The 18,041-nt window shown below is 35.2% G+C and overlaps 1 protein-coding gene across 1 annotated transcript in view; it reads left to right on the forward strand.

Moving 5' to 3' along the window:
• The window catches only part of LOC140141465 (uncharacterized), a 37,734-nt gene extending 29,438 nt beyond the window's left edge, over positions 1-8,296 (forward strand). The window contains exon 14 of the mRNA XM_072163336.1: positions 2,752-8,296. The gene's annotated coding sequence lies outside the window, so the exon portion shown is untranslated. The remainder of the gene's footprint in view (positions 1-2,751) is intronic.
• The last annotated feature ends 9,745 nt before the right edge of the window (positions 8,297-18,041 follow it).

Here is an 18,041-nt window from a genome sequence, read left to right on the forward strand (position 1 = left end):
TATCCATCGTTATGCTAGTTCCATGTTAGACATTTGTAATGTGATCCAGCAAAATGAGCTGTTGGTTGTGCAGAAAGAATTTCTATCTTTTGATTTCATTATTTTGCCCATTATATGCTACACTTTGCTGAAATGTCCATTGATATTGCACAATCAGGTTTGTGAGATACAATTTCATATCTAGCAGATAGCAATACATTGCAAAAGAGTGTCAAAATGAGCTATTCCGGTTTAAATCCTTACACCCCCTATGGAAGACATGACCTTGATCTCGCACACAAGGGTGTATATTTCACCTGTTCAGGTAACCCCGTTGAAAATTAACACTGCCTGTGAGGATGTCTTCAATCGATAAGGCGTTCGACTGTGGTGCGAGAGGTTGCAGGTTCGAACCCTGGCGGTGCCTAGTACGCTCACGTGGAAAATTGAGTTAGCTTGAAATTCCCCTGGACAAGGAACTCACTGCTAATTTGTCTCGTTGTAACCCGTACGAAACTCAGGGAACTGATCCTGGTTGCAATGGTTATTTGTGGAATGTCTAGGGTGTGCGCTCTTGAAGCAGCAAAGTCCCTGATTTGTTGTTTAATGGTTTGTGGAATGATGTGGGGCCGTAGTGGTCAGCGACAACCTGTAAAGTGTGCTGAGGCTTGTGGATCAACGTCTAGGCATTGTGCCTTTGCGTAGCACACTATAAATCACTGCGCTTTTTTTTTTTTTTTTTTTTTCCCATCTAGGGGGTGTATGGATTTCAACTGGAATTGTGCAATGAATTCCAAGGAACCAATAACACTTTTTTGCTTGATCACATCACATAAGGCAAAAAAAAAAAATTGTTGTGTTGCCCTCAAGCGTCTGACCCTAAATCCTGAAAATCATTTTTTTTTCAATGATGATTTTTACAGATTTGGTCAAAAAATCAATGTTTTTCACTTGAAATTAATATTTTATTGAAAGACTAGTCTTTAATTGATGTCTAACAGGTATCTAGAAGTCAAAATTGACAAATGTCCCTAATTGAAGAAGCATTATTTAATATTTGAGGGGATTTAAAAAAAAAAGGAAAAAAAAAGAAATCCGACCGTCCGACCCAACTTTCCCATTTTCCCACTTGAGGGCAACACAATAATTTTTTTTGGCCTAATACAGTAGTCTGCATTGCAATATGTGTGCTTGAACTGATAAACTTTGTGGTACGCAAATGAAAGAAATCTGTGAATTTTGAAGAAAACATTTGTCTGACATGTGTTTTAAGGATATTGCCAGATCCATATGGCTGTGATGGTCTACCAATTTCAATCCTAACCTTATAACCATAACCCTTAGACCATTTACACTAACTCTTTTGCTGCCTGACCATTAACCTAACACTGACCACAATTAATCTAATCCTACACACACTTGAAAACACAAATCAGTAAGGCGACGTAAGAAAACCCTGTTGTACGGGCGGACGGACTTGCCAAGTAGTGTCAGTCAGTCTAAATCTTTTCTGGAAGAGGCCAAGTGACCCTAAAAAATAACCGAAAGGTTTCAAAATCAAATAATTTTTTTCAATTTGTATCAAAATTTTGGTCAAATCAATCTACTTTACTAAAAATTTCATAGAAGTTAGAAATCTGGGGCAGTCTGGCTGTAGAACAGGGTTGTTTTTTAATTGTCGCCTAACCTTGCTTTTAATATCAGGTGCAAATGTGTGTTTCCTATATCTGTATTTATATGAAAAAACACAAGGTACATATAAAGAGAGAGTCGGACGTAAATATAATTCAAGTGATAACTGGCTTTTAACTAAGTGACCACAGAGAGCATGTCCTTATTCTTTGGTTCACCTCTTGTTCTGTAGTGACATACGAGGGAGTATCAAATTACGCACGTAAAGTTATTCGTGCAGAGCAACACACATACAAGGGCGGTTTGTTGACATGCTTGCGCCGCAACCGTTAAAAAGCATTGATGTCACTACCGAAATTGAAGCTAACCAATGTATAATCATAATCTCATAAACACTACCCACTTGTAATAGTGTCATTTATCATTATTACTACATGTAGTAATTCTAAGCATACTGAAAAAATACAATTCTGCTTTACCTGATCGGGTCGCCGTAACCAAAATTGTAAATTCAAGGAGTAATGTCAGTAAGGAGACGAAAAAAGAAATCCCTGTTCTACGGGCCTGAACGATCCAGATTTTGAACAAATGCAGAAAAAAAATTTCCTGTACAAATGAATGCCGACCCAAATTTCAGAAAATTCAGGAACAAAATGTTTTTTGTGTCGATTTTGGTGATTTTTTGGGTCATTTCAAAAACAAAAAAAGCCGACCGACCGACCGACCCTACTTGAAAGGTCCGTTCGCCCGTAGAACAGGGTTTCTTTTTTTCGTCGCCTCATATGTGAGTCACCTGTTTCACAACTTGGCTATGAAAGTAATATTTGTAAGCTCCTTGCAAACTTGTATAATATAAGTACTGTAAAATGGGTAAGGACGTGGAGGTAAATAGGATGAAAGTTTGAAAGGGTTTTTTTTCAGCTCAATTCATCCAAATACTGATGGTTTGCTTTTTCAACTTGCAGAAAATAAAGTATAAAGTATTGAATTTGAAAATTGAGCCCCAACACATTTTCAAACTTTTGTCCTGTCCCTATTGACCTCCCTGTCACTATTGAGCCTATTTTATGGTACACATTTCTATGCATTCAATCAGTGTCATCTTATAAATTTTTATTTTCTCTCTTTCTTTGCCAACAGACGCTGTTTGATTGAAAGCCACTGAAATTTGTCAGGAAGAGCATATCTCCTGGATTCTTTAGTGTACATATAATGACTTATATTAATGTGTCAATCATGTATATGTACATAGCAACGGTGTTATATCACCTAGCAACCATGTTACCATCCTCTGCCTTCTGTTGTATAGTGTAATAAAACACATCACGTGGAGGAAGGTTGTTATTTTTCGCATGGAAACAAGTCACTAAGGAATTAATGGAGAAATATGTATGCATTGCATGACTGGATGCATTTCACACTGCGGACTTAAGTAAGTGCACAATGTGTAATATTCAAGCGCAGGGAATGTTCTTCGGGAGTACCAGAGACGAGACGCGCACTAAGAAATGCAAGCGTAGCTTCGCAAATCAAGTTTAGACGGTGACATGGTGTTGGTTTGTCATGGCAACTAGTCTTGAGTTGGAAGTATAATTCGCATGTTGTGGATGATGTCGATTAGTGACTGCATAACGCATCCATTGAACCGTGGATTGTGTTTAAATCACATCATCTACGATTCGGTGCAACCTCCAGTTGTGTTTCTCTCATGTGCAAGCTGTTAATCAAGACTGTGACAAAGGCTATGAAGAGGCAACTATTATCATTGTTGTTGTTTCCCAGTGCAATTCATTCCAGTCTTCTACAGAGACTAATAAGAAGATATACTGTGATACTTAAATTGCTTTATGTAGCCTCTTCCACATGCTGGATATCGTTACTTCTAGAACTATATTGGAGATAGATGATAATCTTCATTGCAGTCTTCATCGTCGAGGAACAGTGGAAATATTGATATATCATTTTAAACATGTGATGCATATGCCTTGAATTTGGGCATATAGTGCAGTGATGCTGTACCTAACTGCACCGAGATTTTAATCCAAAAATCTGAAAGAGCCATTCCCGAATTTAGATTTTTCTTTCACCATTCTGCTGCTCAGAAATCCCTTTTGTGAGTGTTGTAGTATGGGCACTTTAATTTTGAGTTAAATTCTAGTTGGTTTCTTGAGAAGTTGATTTGTATCGTTCAAGTCATAATTGCTGGGAACCAAGACAAAGTTCCAGGTTGTTTTGTCTTATTCAAGAAAGGATGTAAACTAGGAAGAAACCAGCAGAAATATGAAATCAAAATCATTTGTCAAACCATATTCAAATTAAGCTTCCAGTTGGCCAACCATTTTGAACAGAATCTAGAAATACAGGATCAAAGATGCTGAGTAGGTGTGACCTGGCTTCACACCACCTTGTACCGACCAAAGATTATCAGCTATTCAAAGTTACAAATCCTTTCGATCATGTGCTACTCCTAGGGGTTGTGTTGAGATTACTGATGTGAATTCAATGGCTTCAGTGTCATAGCAGGAACACATGCAGGCATTCAAATGGGTACTAACTAGAATTGGCTATTCCACTTGACATTTCTATTCTTTCCCCCATGGAAAACATGACTTTAAATCTCCTACACAGGGAGTGTGAATTTCAAATGGGGTTACCTGAATGGGTGACTCCCATTTGAAATCTACACCCCCTGTGTGGGATATTAATACAAGTTATGTCTCCCATATAGGGTGTATATATATTTAATCTGAATAGCACAATGCTACTAACAGTAGTGCCCAGGAATGGGGCAAGTCTTAAATATATCGTAAGCCAAATCTATCATAACTCTTCCATATGATTCATATGTTAAAATTATGATAGGTTTGGATGACCAAAACTCATCCTTTTTCAGCAGAAATCTGAGCAGAGAACGGAAGATGGCTGGCAAGGAGAGCTACAAAGGTGTCTTTTGTTGCAGTGAATAATGTGCAAAAACATTGGGAGTAAACATGTGAATTCTGTTACAGAAAAAGGCCAAACTGGTTGCTTAATTGGGCTATTTCAGTTTAAATCCATACACCCCCTATGTAAGACATGACCTTAATCTTCTACACTCCCAGTGTAGAAGATTCAGGTATTAATCTTACATTGGGGTATAATTTCAACTGGAATAACCCATACTTTCCTTTCCATTTACCAAAAAGAAATTGTTTAGCATTTTTGTGAGCATGTGTATCTGTTTTTATATACAAGATATCAGTGCAAATCAAAGAGATTAGATAGCAAGAGAACCAACTCCACCATGTTTGCGTGTTGCTAATGGACGGGCAAAGAGGCTAGACCGCAAGAGTACCGACTCCACCATGTTTGTGTGTTGCTCATGGAGGGCAAAATAATGTACCTACTGATGATTTAACCATTCACCTGATTTGAAGTGCATACATGTAGTACATTGTGCCAGTAACATGCGCTATGATAAATGCCGGCTTTACCATAACCTCTTTGTTTCTTGTCCAGATCTCATTCAGGGTTGCCAAAAGATTTCAGCCCGAATCGCGGGTTAAATAATCAAAAAGCCACCCAATTTTTCTCTTTACCATTGGTTTCTATGGGGTAGGAAACTATCGAAAGTCGCAGGAGCCAATGTTGAAAAGTCGCCCAAATTTTTTCTTAACCATTGGTTTCTATGGGACAGGAAATTGTCAAAAGTCGTGGGGAAAATCTTCAAAAATCGCCCAATTGGGCTACCAAATCGCGGGTTTGGCAACCCTGATCTCATTGGTTATTATTCAGCTGATATACATGTAGTTGGCAAATATCTGATATCGTCTGCAACTTGTGGTCCGCTACCACTGCTAAAACATAAAGCCTGCAAGCCCAGATGGCTGAGCCCGCTGATCTCCATGGTCATTAAAGCACTAAATAGCTTATGGTCCTGGACCGCAAGTTGCAGACGGAATCAGATCTAGTTGATGCCCTACTAGTCGTTTAATTTTATAGCATGTTTGTTTTACCTAGACAATATGTCTGCTTCATACTTTCTCACTTTGTTTGATGTAGAATAAGACACGTTTCAGTACCTTCTGATGGGTATTGACACAGTCATACACAGTTTGGTCATGAATATTCAAAGCAGTGATTTGCATACATTTGCATATTATAGCCACATTTGAAACAAGGTAGTAATTGAATAACAAGGTATAACCGATTAATGTTTTCTGAATTCAAATCCAGCGATGTCATAAAAATATCATAACATGCATGTATACCAACAGCATTGGTGCAAGATATTAACTAAGTAAGCAGTGAATTGTAACCATGGCAGTTTTTAACTCAGAAATTTTGACTAAAATTTAGGGCAATAACGTGGGCATTGGTGTGAAATATTAACTAAAAATGTTAAAATGGGTAAGCATTGGCTTAAAATTAGAGCTCAGAATTTGGAATTCAAATATTGGCTCCCAAGTTTTGCTTTGAACCATACTGTTGTGTATAAAAAAAACTATATTTAATAATAGAGATGTGTTCTTTGGATATAAAAATGTCTGAAATGCAAGTCATAAATTGAACTTTGAACTTTAATTGATAGTAGTAGTGGATCCTGTGATTGGACATGATTAGTTTCCTAAAGAGATTAGAACCAAGGAGTACCGACTCAGCCATGTTTGTGTGTTGCTCCTTGTTGAGCTAGACAAGTCCAACAAATGCTGGAGTACATTATTTTGGTGTGATTTATGATAGCATTACACACTGGGCAATTCTGAGTTGGTACTCCTTGGTTCTAATGTCTTTGTTAGGTCCAATAAAGCAACTCCATTCTGTTGTTATAAACTACACAAAATGAAAGTCCATACTTGTTTCTATTACCCTCGTGACCCATTATTAAAAATCGCTCACTGTGATTTGTCAAAATGTGCCACGCAAGGGCATATTGTTCTGCAATATGCAGATAAAATGCAGCAAAGCGTAAAACATTGTATACATAGCATTACAGTTTGTTACACGTACAAGTTTTCAGCGATCCCGCTGTCACTTCGCGCTCCTTGAAGTAAACAACTTAACACATTTGGCACTATTTTGTGGTATTCTAGAATGGAAATAAAGGGTGTTGCATAGCCCTTTACACCCACATAATATGCACTCTGCGGTAAAACTGTTTTGTTTATACTGCCTCAGACACAATTTGGGTGTAAAGGATATTATTACCCTTTATTTCTTAAATGATTGTCACAAAATTATGCAAATCTAGATGATTTGGAATTATTTTCACACAAAAATAGGATATCAAACTATTGAAAACAAAATGTTCAATTGTTCATTTTCATGTCAATTTTGTTATCAGTCATGTTAAGAATCATGTCCATTAATGCAAGTGTGGTCTTTCTTTTTGTGTGGTATGTACTAAATGGAGGAAACTAGTATTTCTGTGACCATTAACCCCCTGAGCACTACCTGCCGATCTAACATTGCCTCAGATTGGTCAGTTATGTGATATCTTCATTTTAATCACCAATCAGAATGGAGCTTTGCAAATAATTCATCCCAATTTTTTGTTTGGTGAAATTATTCTCACAATGTTGCCGATTGGTCCAATTGATAATGAAAACTTCTTTTTGACCAATCGGCAGGTAGTTCTCATGGGGTTAAAGCATAACAATAAAATGTTGTTGCTATGACAACAAGTGTAATGAATGAGTGTGAGGTGATGACAAGGGTATAAGTGAAATGATAAAATCAAGTTATTTATTTGTTCTATGTGAGAATATTTTTTGTTCATTTTATTTGTTGAATATTTTAGGTTAACTGTTGAATACCCCGTTGTACAATGTAGTGCCTGGTTTGTTGATGTCTGGGTGGGTATTTATCAAGTACCCCAGCATTTCTTTACTGCTAGCCGTGTGGACTTAAAGAAGCTGAATCCAAAGTAAATTAATTCATAACTACTTACTGTTACTATATTTAGCATTGGGCAATTCCAGTTGAAATCCATACACCCCCTATTGGAAGACTTGGCCTTGATCTCCAACACAGGGAGTGTGAATTTCAAATGGGGATATCTGAATGGGTATCCCCCTGTGTGGGAGATTAAGTCTGATCTTCTGTAGGGGGTGTATGGCTGGAATAGCACATTTTTAGAAGAAACACAGGAATTGATTTTTTGAAATTGTTGATATATTTCTGGGATTAAGCTGCATGCGATATTTACTTTCAATTGTTTTGTTCAATTATATTAAAACATTATTAATTCTGCCGTTGTCCGGGGCAGTGGTGATTGCATAGAAGAGGTCTTTCTGTGTGACGATCAATGGGTCAAGGGTCTTGTTGTCATGACCGATGATCATCCAATCAGTGTGGTCGTTTATCACTTCTGTGTTCACGCTCGTATATGCTCGACACACAGTAGGCCTATACAGAAGAATTGAGGGCTCACTGCAACAAAAACTCAATTCCAATAACTCCCCAGGGGAGCTAATATGAGTCTTGTTGCATTGAGCCCTCAATATAATATAAGAGGGTTTTCGCTGTCATAGTTAAAATTATGTCATATCTTGCTTGGTTTGCACTCTTGTTAGCAACCCATTGACTTTGTTGTGATCCTTTTGACCGTGGTTCCAAACACAGATAGCATTAACGGCAACAATCAATTTTAACTTCTATTCTCTCATCATTATCTTGTAATTCTTTTTTGAAATGCTTATTTTCATCTTATAGTACAGGAGCAGCAACCTCAAAAAAATGACTTCGTTCATCCCCCACTACATACAAGGTTTGACACCATAGGTAGTTAGTATGGACCCTCTAGATCACTGCTAGGTAGGTAGTGGAATCAAATTGTGGTATCACTTTTTTTTTACAGGTCATTTTATGTGTGGACGTATAATCTCATAAAATCATCAATAATAGGACAAAATTAAGGGTTCGGGGAGATATAAATTCTCATAACTCAACTTTTACTCATAATAATGAATTTATTTTGGTATGAATATGTAGCTAATTGATTGTTCTAACTGCCTAGTATTATTTGAAAGCAAACCTAGGTTTCATTTGATCATGATTGGAAGTGGCAGTCCATACACTAGTGAAAAATCAGATTTTTCACAACAATGCGCAGGGTGGGTGTTTTTGTGACATTGACTTCAAATTTTACTATTGTGCCAATTTCTATTTTCAAAATTAATTAAGTTTCCTTTTTTTAATTTTGTTTTTAATATCAAGCATATCTAGGCAAACTTTGATGTTCTGGTTCAAATATTTATGTATGTGCATGTTTGCTTGCATGTTGGTTTGTGTTGTGTGGGTTTGGGGTAGGTGTGTGTGGGTATGTGGGGGTGGGTGCGGGGTGTGTATAGGGTTCAGGGTTGGGGTGTTTTACATGTTTTAACTTGAATATGTCACTAGGCTGAACTATATAAGTTCTATTAACAAAATTTGTTTGTTAAGTTGCCATTCATGTAATATTTTGAATATTTATATGTGTGGGGTGAGATCAACCGCTGTTTGTCAGGAAAATAGACTGAAAATGTAAAAAAAAATAGTTACTTTTCCACATGTAGCAGCGTGTGTAACAATATTAAGGGGTAGGGAAATATAAACCATCATAACTCAACTTCAACTCATGATAATGAATTCATTTTGGAATTAATATGTAGCTAATTGATTGTTCAAACGTGTTAGTATTATTTTAAAGCAAAGCAAACATTAATTGTCAGGTAGATAGCCATAAAATGTGAGAAAAGGTTACTTTTCTATGTATAACCATGTCAAATATGGCATTATTAAGGGGTAGGGGAAATAAAAACCACCATAACTCAACCTTTACTCATAATAATGAATTCATTTTGGTATCAACATGTAGCTAATTGATTGTTCTAACTTTCCAGTATTATTTTTAACAGAAAAACCATAAGATAGACATAAAATATGATAAAAATGTTAATTTTCCAATGTGTAACAGCGTAAAATTTGACAATATTAAAGGTTAGGGACGTACAAACCAACGTAAATCGACATTTATTCATTATAATTCATTCATTTTGGCATTAATATATAGCTATTTGGTTGTTGTAATCTTTTAAAGCAAAATAACCATTAATTGTTAGCTGGAAAGACATAAAATGTTAAAAAATGTCAATTTTTCATGTGTAGTACCGTAAAATATGACAATATTAAGGTGTAGGGGACATTCAAATCACCAAAACTCAAGTTTTACTGATGAAAATGAATTCATTTTGGTAACAATATGTAGTTAATTGTTAGTTCTAACTTTCTAGTATTATTTAAAAGCAATTAAACCATTAGTTGTGAGGTAGATAGACATAAAATGTACGAACATGTTAATATTCAATGTCTAACAGCGTATTAAATATGACAATATTAAGGGGTAAGGGGACATACAAATCACCAAAACACAGGTTTCACTGACGAAAATGAATTCCATTTTGGTATCAATATGTAGCTATTTGATTGTTCTCATTTTCTGGCATTATTTTAAAAACAATTAAACCATTAGTTATCAGGTAGTTAAATATACAATATGAGAAAAATGTTAATATTCAATGTCTAACAGCGTAAAATATGACAATATTAAGGGGTAGGGGACATACAAATCACCAAAACTCAAGTTTTACTGATGAAAATGAATTCATTTTGGTATCAATATGTAGCTATTTGATAGTTCTAACTTTCTAGTATTATTTTAAAAGCAATTAAGCCATTAGTTGTCCGGTAGATAGACATAAAATGTATGAAAATGTTAATATTCAATGTCTAACAGCGTAAAAATATGACAATATTAAGGGTAAGGGACATACAAATCACCCAAACTCAAGTTTTACTGATGAAAATGAATTTATTTTGGTATCAATATGTAGCTATTTGATAGTTCTAACCTTCTAGTATTATCTTAAAAGCAATTAAGCCATTAGTTGTCCGGTAGATAGACATAAAATGTATGAAAATGTTAATATTCAATGTCTAACAGCGTAAAATATGACAATATTAAGGGGTAAGGGACATACAAATCACCCAAACTCAAGTTTTACTGATGAAAATGAATTCATTTTGGTATCAATATGTAGCTATTTGATAGTTCTAACCTTCTAGTATTATTTTAAAAACAATTAAGCCATTAGTTGTCCGGTAGATAGACATAAAATGTATGAAAATGTTAATATTCAATGTCTAACAGCGTAATATGACAATATTAAGGGGTAAGGCGACATACAAATCACCAAAACACAGGTTTCACTGACGAAAATGAATTCCATTTTGGCATCAATATGTAGCTATTTGATAGTTGTAACTTTCTAGTACTATTTTAAAAGCAACTTAAAATTCATTAGTTGTCAGGTAGATAGACATAAAATGTATGAAAATGTTAATATTCAATGTCTAACAGCGTAAAATATGACAATATTAAGGGGTAAGGGGATATACAAATCACCAAAACACAAGTTTCACTGACGAAAATGAATTCCATTTTGGCATCAATATGTAGCTATTTGATTGTTCTCATTTTCTGGCATTATTTTAAAAGCAATTAAGTTTCCCACAAGGGGTTGAAGGTCATAATGGGGCCAATACTAAAAAATTATCCTATCATGATGTAATGTTGTAATCTCAAATTGTTCCTCTCATCGCTAAGAATTTTAAAAAGACAATTGTCATAGTTCTCTGAAGCTTAGTTCAGGGGTTATAACGTCGAATATATCAATATCATAAATAAAGGTCAAATTTTTAAAATGGTCCAATTGCACCAATTAACGTAAGAAACCTCAATCGTACACTACATTCAAATTTTGGTGCAACGATTTGTATTCCTGTGTCCCCTTCACAGTTAATGCAGCCAAAGTTGAGTTATGGTAATATTTCCCCTACCCTTAATATTATCATATTTGACACTGTTACATGGACGTTTTTTTCACATTTCCTTTGTATCTACATAACAACTAATGATACCAGAACGTTCGATGAATTCATTATCAAGAGTAAAAGTTGAGTTATGGGAGTTTATATTTCCCTACCTTGATATTGTCATATTTAGAGACCATTCACAAACACTTGTAAGGGGGGCCTGATGCAAAAAGGGGAGGGTCTGAAAATTTTGACCCTCCTAAGGGGGGGCTGAAAAAAAATAATCAAAATTTTCCTGGAAAAATTGAGTTTATATGATTTTCTATGGGGTTGACCCATCATTTTCATCAAAAAGGGGGCCCTACAATTTTTGAGGTCTGTAAAGGGGGGGGCTCGAAAGAATATTTTATGATGAAATTTTTTTGCATCAGGCCCCTCCCCCTTACAACTGTTTGTGAATGGTCTATTACGCTGCTAGATATAGAAAATGACTTCTTCTGACAGTTTCTGTGTATCTACCTGACAACTAATGATCGCTTTGTTTATAGAAAGTTAGAACAGCCAATCAGATACATTTTGATACCAAGATGAATTCATTTTCATGAGTAAAAGTTGAGTTATGGCAGTTATATATTTCCCCTACCCCTAAATATTGTCATTTTACGCTGTTAGGCATAGAAAAATTACCTTTTCCTCACAGTTTCTGTACATACTGCCTGACAAATAATGGTCGCTTTGCTTTAAAATAATACTAGAAAGCTAGACCAATCACTTGGATATATTTTGATACCAAGATGAATTCATTTTCATTAGTAATATTTGAGTTCTGACAGTTTACATTTCCCCTACCCATAATATTGTCATATTTACGCTGTTAGACATAGAATATTTACCCTTTCCTCACAGTTACTGTGTATCTACCTGACAACTAATGATCGCTTTGCTTTGAAATAATACTAGAAAGTTAGAACAATCACTTAAATACATTTTGATACCAAGATGAATTCATTTTCATGAGTAAAAGTTGAGTTGTGGCAGTTTATATTTCCCTACCCCTTAATATTGTCATATTTATTTATGCTGTTAGACATAGAATAGTTATCTTTTCCTCACAAATACTGTGTATCTACCTGACAAATAATGGTCGCTTTGCTTTAAAATAATACTAGAAAGTTAGAACAATCACTTAGATACATTTTGATACCAAGATGAATTCATTTTCATGAGTAAAAGTTGAGTTATGGCAGTTATAAATTTCCCCTACCCCCTTAATATTGTAATTTTACGCTGTTAGACATAGAAAATTTACCTTTTCCTCACAGTTTCTGTATATCTGCCTGACAAATAATGGTCGCTTTGCTTTAAGATAATACTAGAAAGCTAGACCAATAACTTGGATATATTTTGATACCAAGATGAATTCATTTTCATGAGTAAAAGTTGAGTTATGACAGTTTACATTTCCCCTACCCCGTAATATTGTCATCTTCACGCTGTTAGACATAGAAAAGTTACCTTTTCCTCACAGTTTCTGTAAATCTGTCTGACAACTAATGGTTGCTTTGCTTTAAAATGATACTAGAAAGTTAGAACAATCACTTAGATACATTTTGATACCAAGATGAATTCATTTTCATGAGTAAAAGTTGAGTTATGGCAGTTTATATTTCCCCTACCCCTTAATATTGTCATATTTACGCTGTTAGACATAGAAAACGTACCCTTTTCTCACAGTTTCTGTGTATCTACCTGACAACTAATGGTCGCTTTGCTTTAAAATAATACAAAAAGTTAGAACAATCAATTAGATATACATATTAAATTGAATTGAATAGAATTAATACCAAGATGAAGACAATATCATGAGTAAAATATTGAGTTCTGATGATTTATTTTCCCCTACCCCTTAATATTTTTCTATGTTATGCTGATATACGAGGGAAATCAACATCAGTTTTTGTTGGGTTTTTTGGTTTTTTTTAACATTTTCTGTCTTTTTCCCAGTGGTTACTCACGTCCTACACATAAATATTCACATCAATGGAAACTTAACGGATTTTGTAAATGGAAGTTGGTGCAGTGAAGTGACATATTAAGACATGTACACACACATTCATCCCCTCACCCCCACACATACCCTATGTACACCCAGCACCCCCACACACACCTCGTCCCACAGACACCCCAACGAACTCATACATATTATAATGATTGGAACTGTTACAATAATGTTTCCCTTGATATGCTTAACATTAAAAACAAAATTAAACATTAAAATTTATATTAAAAAATTAAAATGGAAACTGAATCAATTTTGAAAATATAAAGTGGTATAGTTGTGAGATTTGAGGCCAATGTCAAACTTTACACATATGGTTTTAAAAAATCAGATTACCACTCATTTATGGACTATATACTTCCAAATATGCTCAAATGAAACCTGTTTTGTTTAAAAATAATACTAGAAAGTTAGGAAAATCATTTAGCTACATATTGATACTATATTGAATTCAAAATCACGAATAAAAGTTGAGTTATGGGAATTTATATCTCCCTACCCCTTAATTTTGTCCTATTTTTGGTGATTTTATGCATTATCGTCCATACATAAAATGACCTGTAAAAAAAAAGTGATACCACAATTTGATTCCACTACCTACCTAGCAGTGATCTAGAGGGTCCATACTAACTACCTATGGTGTCAAACCTTGTATGTAGTGGGGGATGAACCAAGTCCTTATTTAGGCCTCCTGTGAGATCTTGCTCCTGGACTATTAATGGTTATAGATAGTTATTTTTTTTTAAATTTCTTTCTTCCCATAAGGTACAAAGTTTGTCAACAGTAAGCATAGTTTTGTGCACAATTTCATTAAATTTGGGGTTTGAGCTTATTTTTTTAATGTATTTGGAATCATGGTGATACTGTTTTTATTGGGTTGATTTAGTTCTTGAATGTGTACATAAGATAAAACAATCATAAGATAAGCTATGTCTTGAGAATCTCTTGTACTGAATAGAATTGAATACAGTAAGCAAAAGAATTAAGGTAGCAGTTGTGTTCACCCTTGTATATCCTAAATAAAGACAAATGTGTCAAAACCTAATGAAGATATGAAATAAATAGTTGCACTTTTGTGTTCTAATCAATGAAAGCACAACACTAGTTTTTCGAGCTAATCAATGAAAGCACGGCGCTAGTTCTCTTGTTCGCGGACGCTTTGTGTACAAATCAATAGGCCATGCAAATGTGGCAAACTGCAACTTTTAAATTGGAATCTTCCTTGGGTTTTTTGATCGTTGTGTCTTTATTTCTTGAACAATTTCAATGAATGAGGTCTTAAATTCAAAGTAAAAGATGCAGCCATTGGCTGTTGGTTCCGATTATGACATATCTGCCTTTGTTTAGGATATACAGGGGTGAACGTAACTGATACCTTAATTATTTGGCTTACTGTATTGTAATATTCTATAAATCACAACTGGGAAATATTTCAAACTGTCAAAAATAATGTTGACATTTTCAATGACTTGTGCTAATATGAAAGTTGAATCCAAGTATAAACTTTTCACTGGTAAAAAATCAATAACATTGCACTCTGTTGACATATAAACCTACGGCTGCTAAGAATACGCAATTGCATCATTTTCGGCGCAAATTGCATATTTGGGCTCAGAATGTGTTTTTGTCATTTGGGGAAAATCTGTAAAAAATTCTAATTTTTTTTTTTTTTAGATTTTAATTTTGACAAAAAAATCATGTTTTTGGAAAATCGTGGTGCGTAGTTTGGCCTCCAAAGTCACATATCCTTAGCAGGCCTATATGAAACAACATGATCAGCAAATTGCCTGGAGCAATTCCAGGTGTCACGGATGGTCTATACTGTAAAGCGATATTAGGCACTCTGTCATTCATATAACGATATGAAGATGTAATGTTACGTTAAGACCTTGGATACGAGGTAGCTATGTACACTTGTTGTTAAAAGGTTTTTACCGGGTTATAAGGGATTTATTTCACTGCTGGTAAATAACAACTTGTTTTATTTATTTTGAATGTTTATAAGAAAAATACTATTGTACACTCCTTAAATGCTGTGATCATAATTTATGGTCATTAATTGTAACAAGAAACGTCTTGTATTATACAAAATTATGTGAATATTCATTAATATATTCAACTTGTTACTTGTTTCATAATTTGTGTACCTTAAAAGATAAAAATTGCATTTTAAAACTTGTACTGAAACTCCTTCAAAATATTATAATAATAACATGGAAAAAAACTATAGGTAAATTTGAATTGAATTGAAGCTAAAATGGGAGATAAACCACACAGACTCTGTCACAGATCAAACTCAATTACTGTTATTGCGTTGTGTGTGTTGATGTGATGTGGATGAGTGTGGGTAAGAGGGCTTCCATAATACAAAGAGTAGCCCCTTAGTGAGTGTATTGTGAAAGGGCATGCGGAGGGTACGTATTATAGAAATTACATTAAGGGCATGCGGAGGGTACGTATTATAGATATTACGTTATCAATTTCAAGATTATATTAAAACTAAATATTTGTGGTGTACAATATACTTCCAATGCAAAATACATCAAAAGTATGACATGTAGCGTTTGAAAAATCGCATCCTTTTACCGTATATTAAACAAATGGACAATATGTAGGTACATGTACCCTCCTCAAGACCTTGAAAACAAAATTTATTTGATCTTTTATGAGTTTGACGATATAATCCACATCCAGTAATCAATTATAATAAATAAATGATGATAATATTGTGCACTATATAGACCAGACTGCTGTCACATAAAGGTCAAAAATAAAACAAGCAATTGACCCATGTTACAATTTGTGTGTTGCTTGGTGTTATTTGTGTTATTGTTGTGATTTGGGGGAATTGGTGTTCATATTACAATCTAGCTCAGCTTCTGAGCCTTCACATACCTGCCAACAACAGAAAGTCCAAAATCTGAACACCCACATGGGGCACACACCGACATCGCCCAGTTAATATTACATTATACAGCAGAGACACTGAAATGAATACCCGGGATCGATACATGTGAATGTGCTATGCACGATTTGATATTCAGACAATAAATCTTTGGATACCGGGGTAGAAAATGATATCTCCTGTAATTGATTTCGTCTAAAGAAGCCAGATTTTGTTCCTTGCACTTGAATATACGTGTTCAACGGATATGATAGTCGTTAGCTTGCGTCTTGAGAAAGAACCATTGAGTCTTGAACTCAAAAACTGACAAAAATATTCTGATTTTATATGTGCCGAACTATAGCGCAGCATAGGCTAGCTGCACTCACTCGTGCAAGCAGTCTAAAAGCATATGACCATTGACCTCATCAATGGCGTATACATGCTCACTCACACACAGAGAGGTCAATTACCAGGCTATTGTCAGTAGCCTTAGTCGGATGTCCCTCTGCTCATTATGTGTCTCAAAGAGCTTCAAAGGTCGGAAAAAAATTGGCCTAGCATGGCTGTGGATTCAACCTACCATGGCGATTTCTGCCTTGAAGATATCGGGGCGATGACACTGTGGGGCGTACCCCGAAACCTTAGACCCTGGAGTGTGCAATGGCAACCACAGGGTAAACAGCAGCAAGAATATAGCCCCCAAAACAGGCTGATTTTGCACCTATCCTTTAGGGCCATTATTACAACATTTCATGCATTGGGCTCTTTTTCTTTTACCAAAATTTGTTCTTTGGAAGATTAGAAAAAGATTTATCTGATTGTTCAGATTTTCGGGAGTTTCAAAATTCTTACTCAGGACCTATGGGATCAGAGAATCTGTGCATGGTGGGTCACTAAACTGGACGTTTCATATCTGTGGTCACTAAATATTCACGATCATATTGAAGGGGCAGTGGTGAAGCACATTTTCCACCCATCTTCAACATTTTCCACCCATCTTCAATAACTGAGTAACTTCTTGGACAAGCCAATAGAATAAATGCATGACCTGATGACTAACAATTTAAGGGGGTACTACACCCCTGGCCAATTCTGTGCCCATTTGTGCATTTTTCTCAAAAATTATAGTGCATTGGTGACATGTAAGATATGTATATTATAGGGGCAAGGACTACAACTACTGCACTGAAAATTCAGGAACTCAAGGCAAGTAGTTATTGATTTATTGATCAAATACTGGTTTTCCTCATTTTTGACTAACTCCACAACTGTTGTCTGTGTTGAAATAAAATTTCCAGTGCAGTAGTTGTAGTCCTTGCCCCTATAATATACATATCTTACTTGTCACCAATGCGCTATGATTTTTGAGAAAAATGCAAAAATAGGCACAAAATTGGACAGGGGTGTAGTACCCCCTTAACATCCAAAATTAACAATGACCTTTTCAATAAATCCCATAAGCCTTTGCGAGTAAAGATGTTGTGCGCATATCGTTTAGCAAACATTGTTACTTTGCATTTCAAAGCCGTGAAATACGCAGTAACAATGTACGCATCGTTGTGACACCAACATCTCGGGTCTACCTGCAAAGGCTTATGGGATTTACCGAAAAGGTCGACAGACAAGAGACAGAAAGAGGCACACAGACAG

Source organism: Amphiura filiformis, chromosome 19, assembly GCF_039555335.1.
Source record: "Amphiura filiformis chromosome 19, Afil_fr2py, whole genome shotgun sequence".
Lineage (NCBI taxonomy): Eukaryota > Metazoa > Echinodermata > Ophiuroidea > Amphilepidida > Amphiuridae > Amphiura > Amphiura filiformis.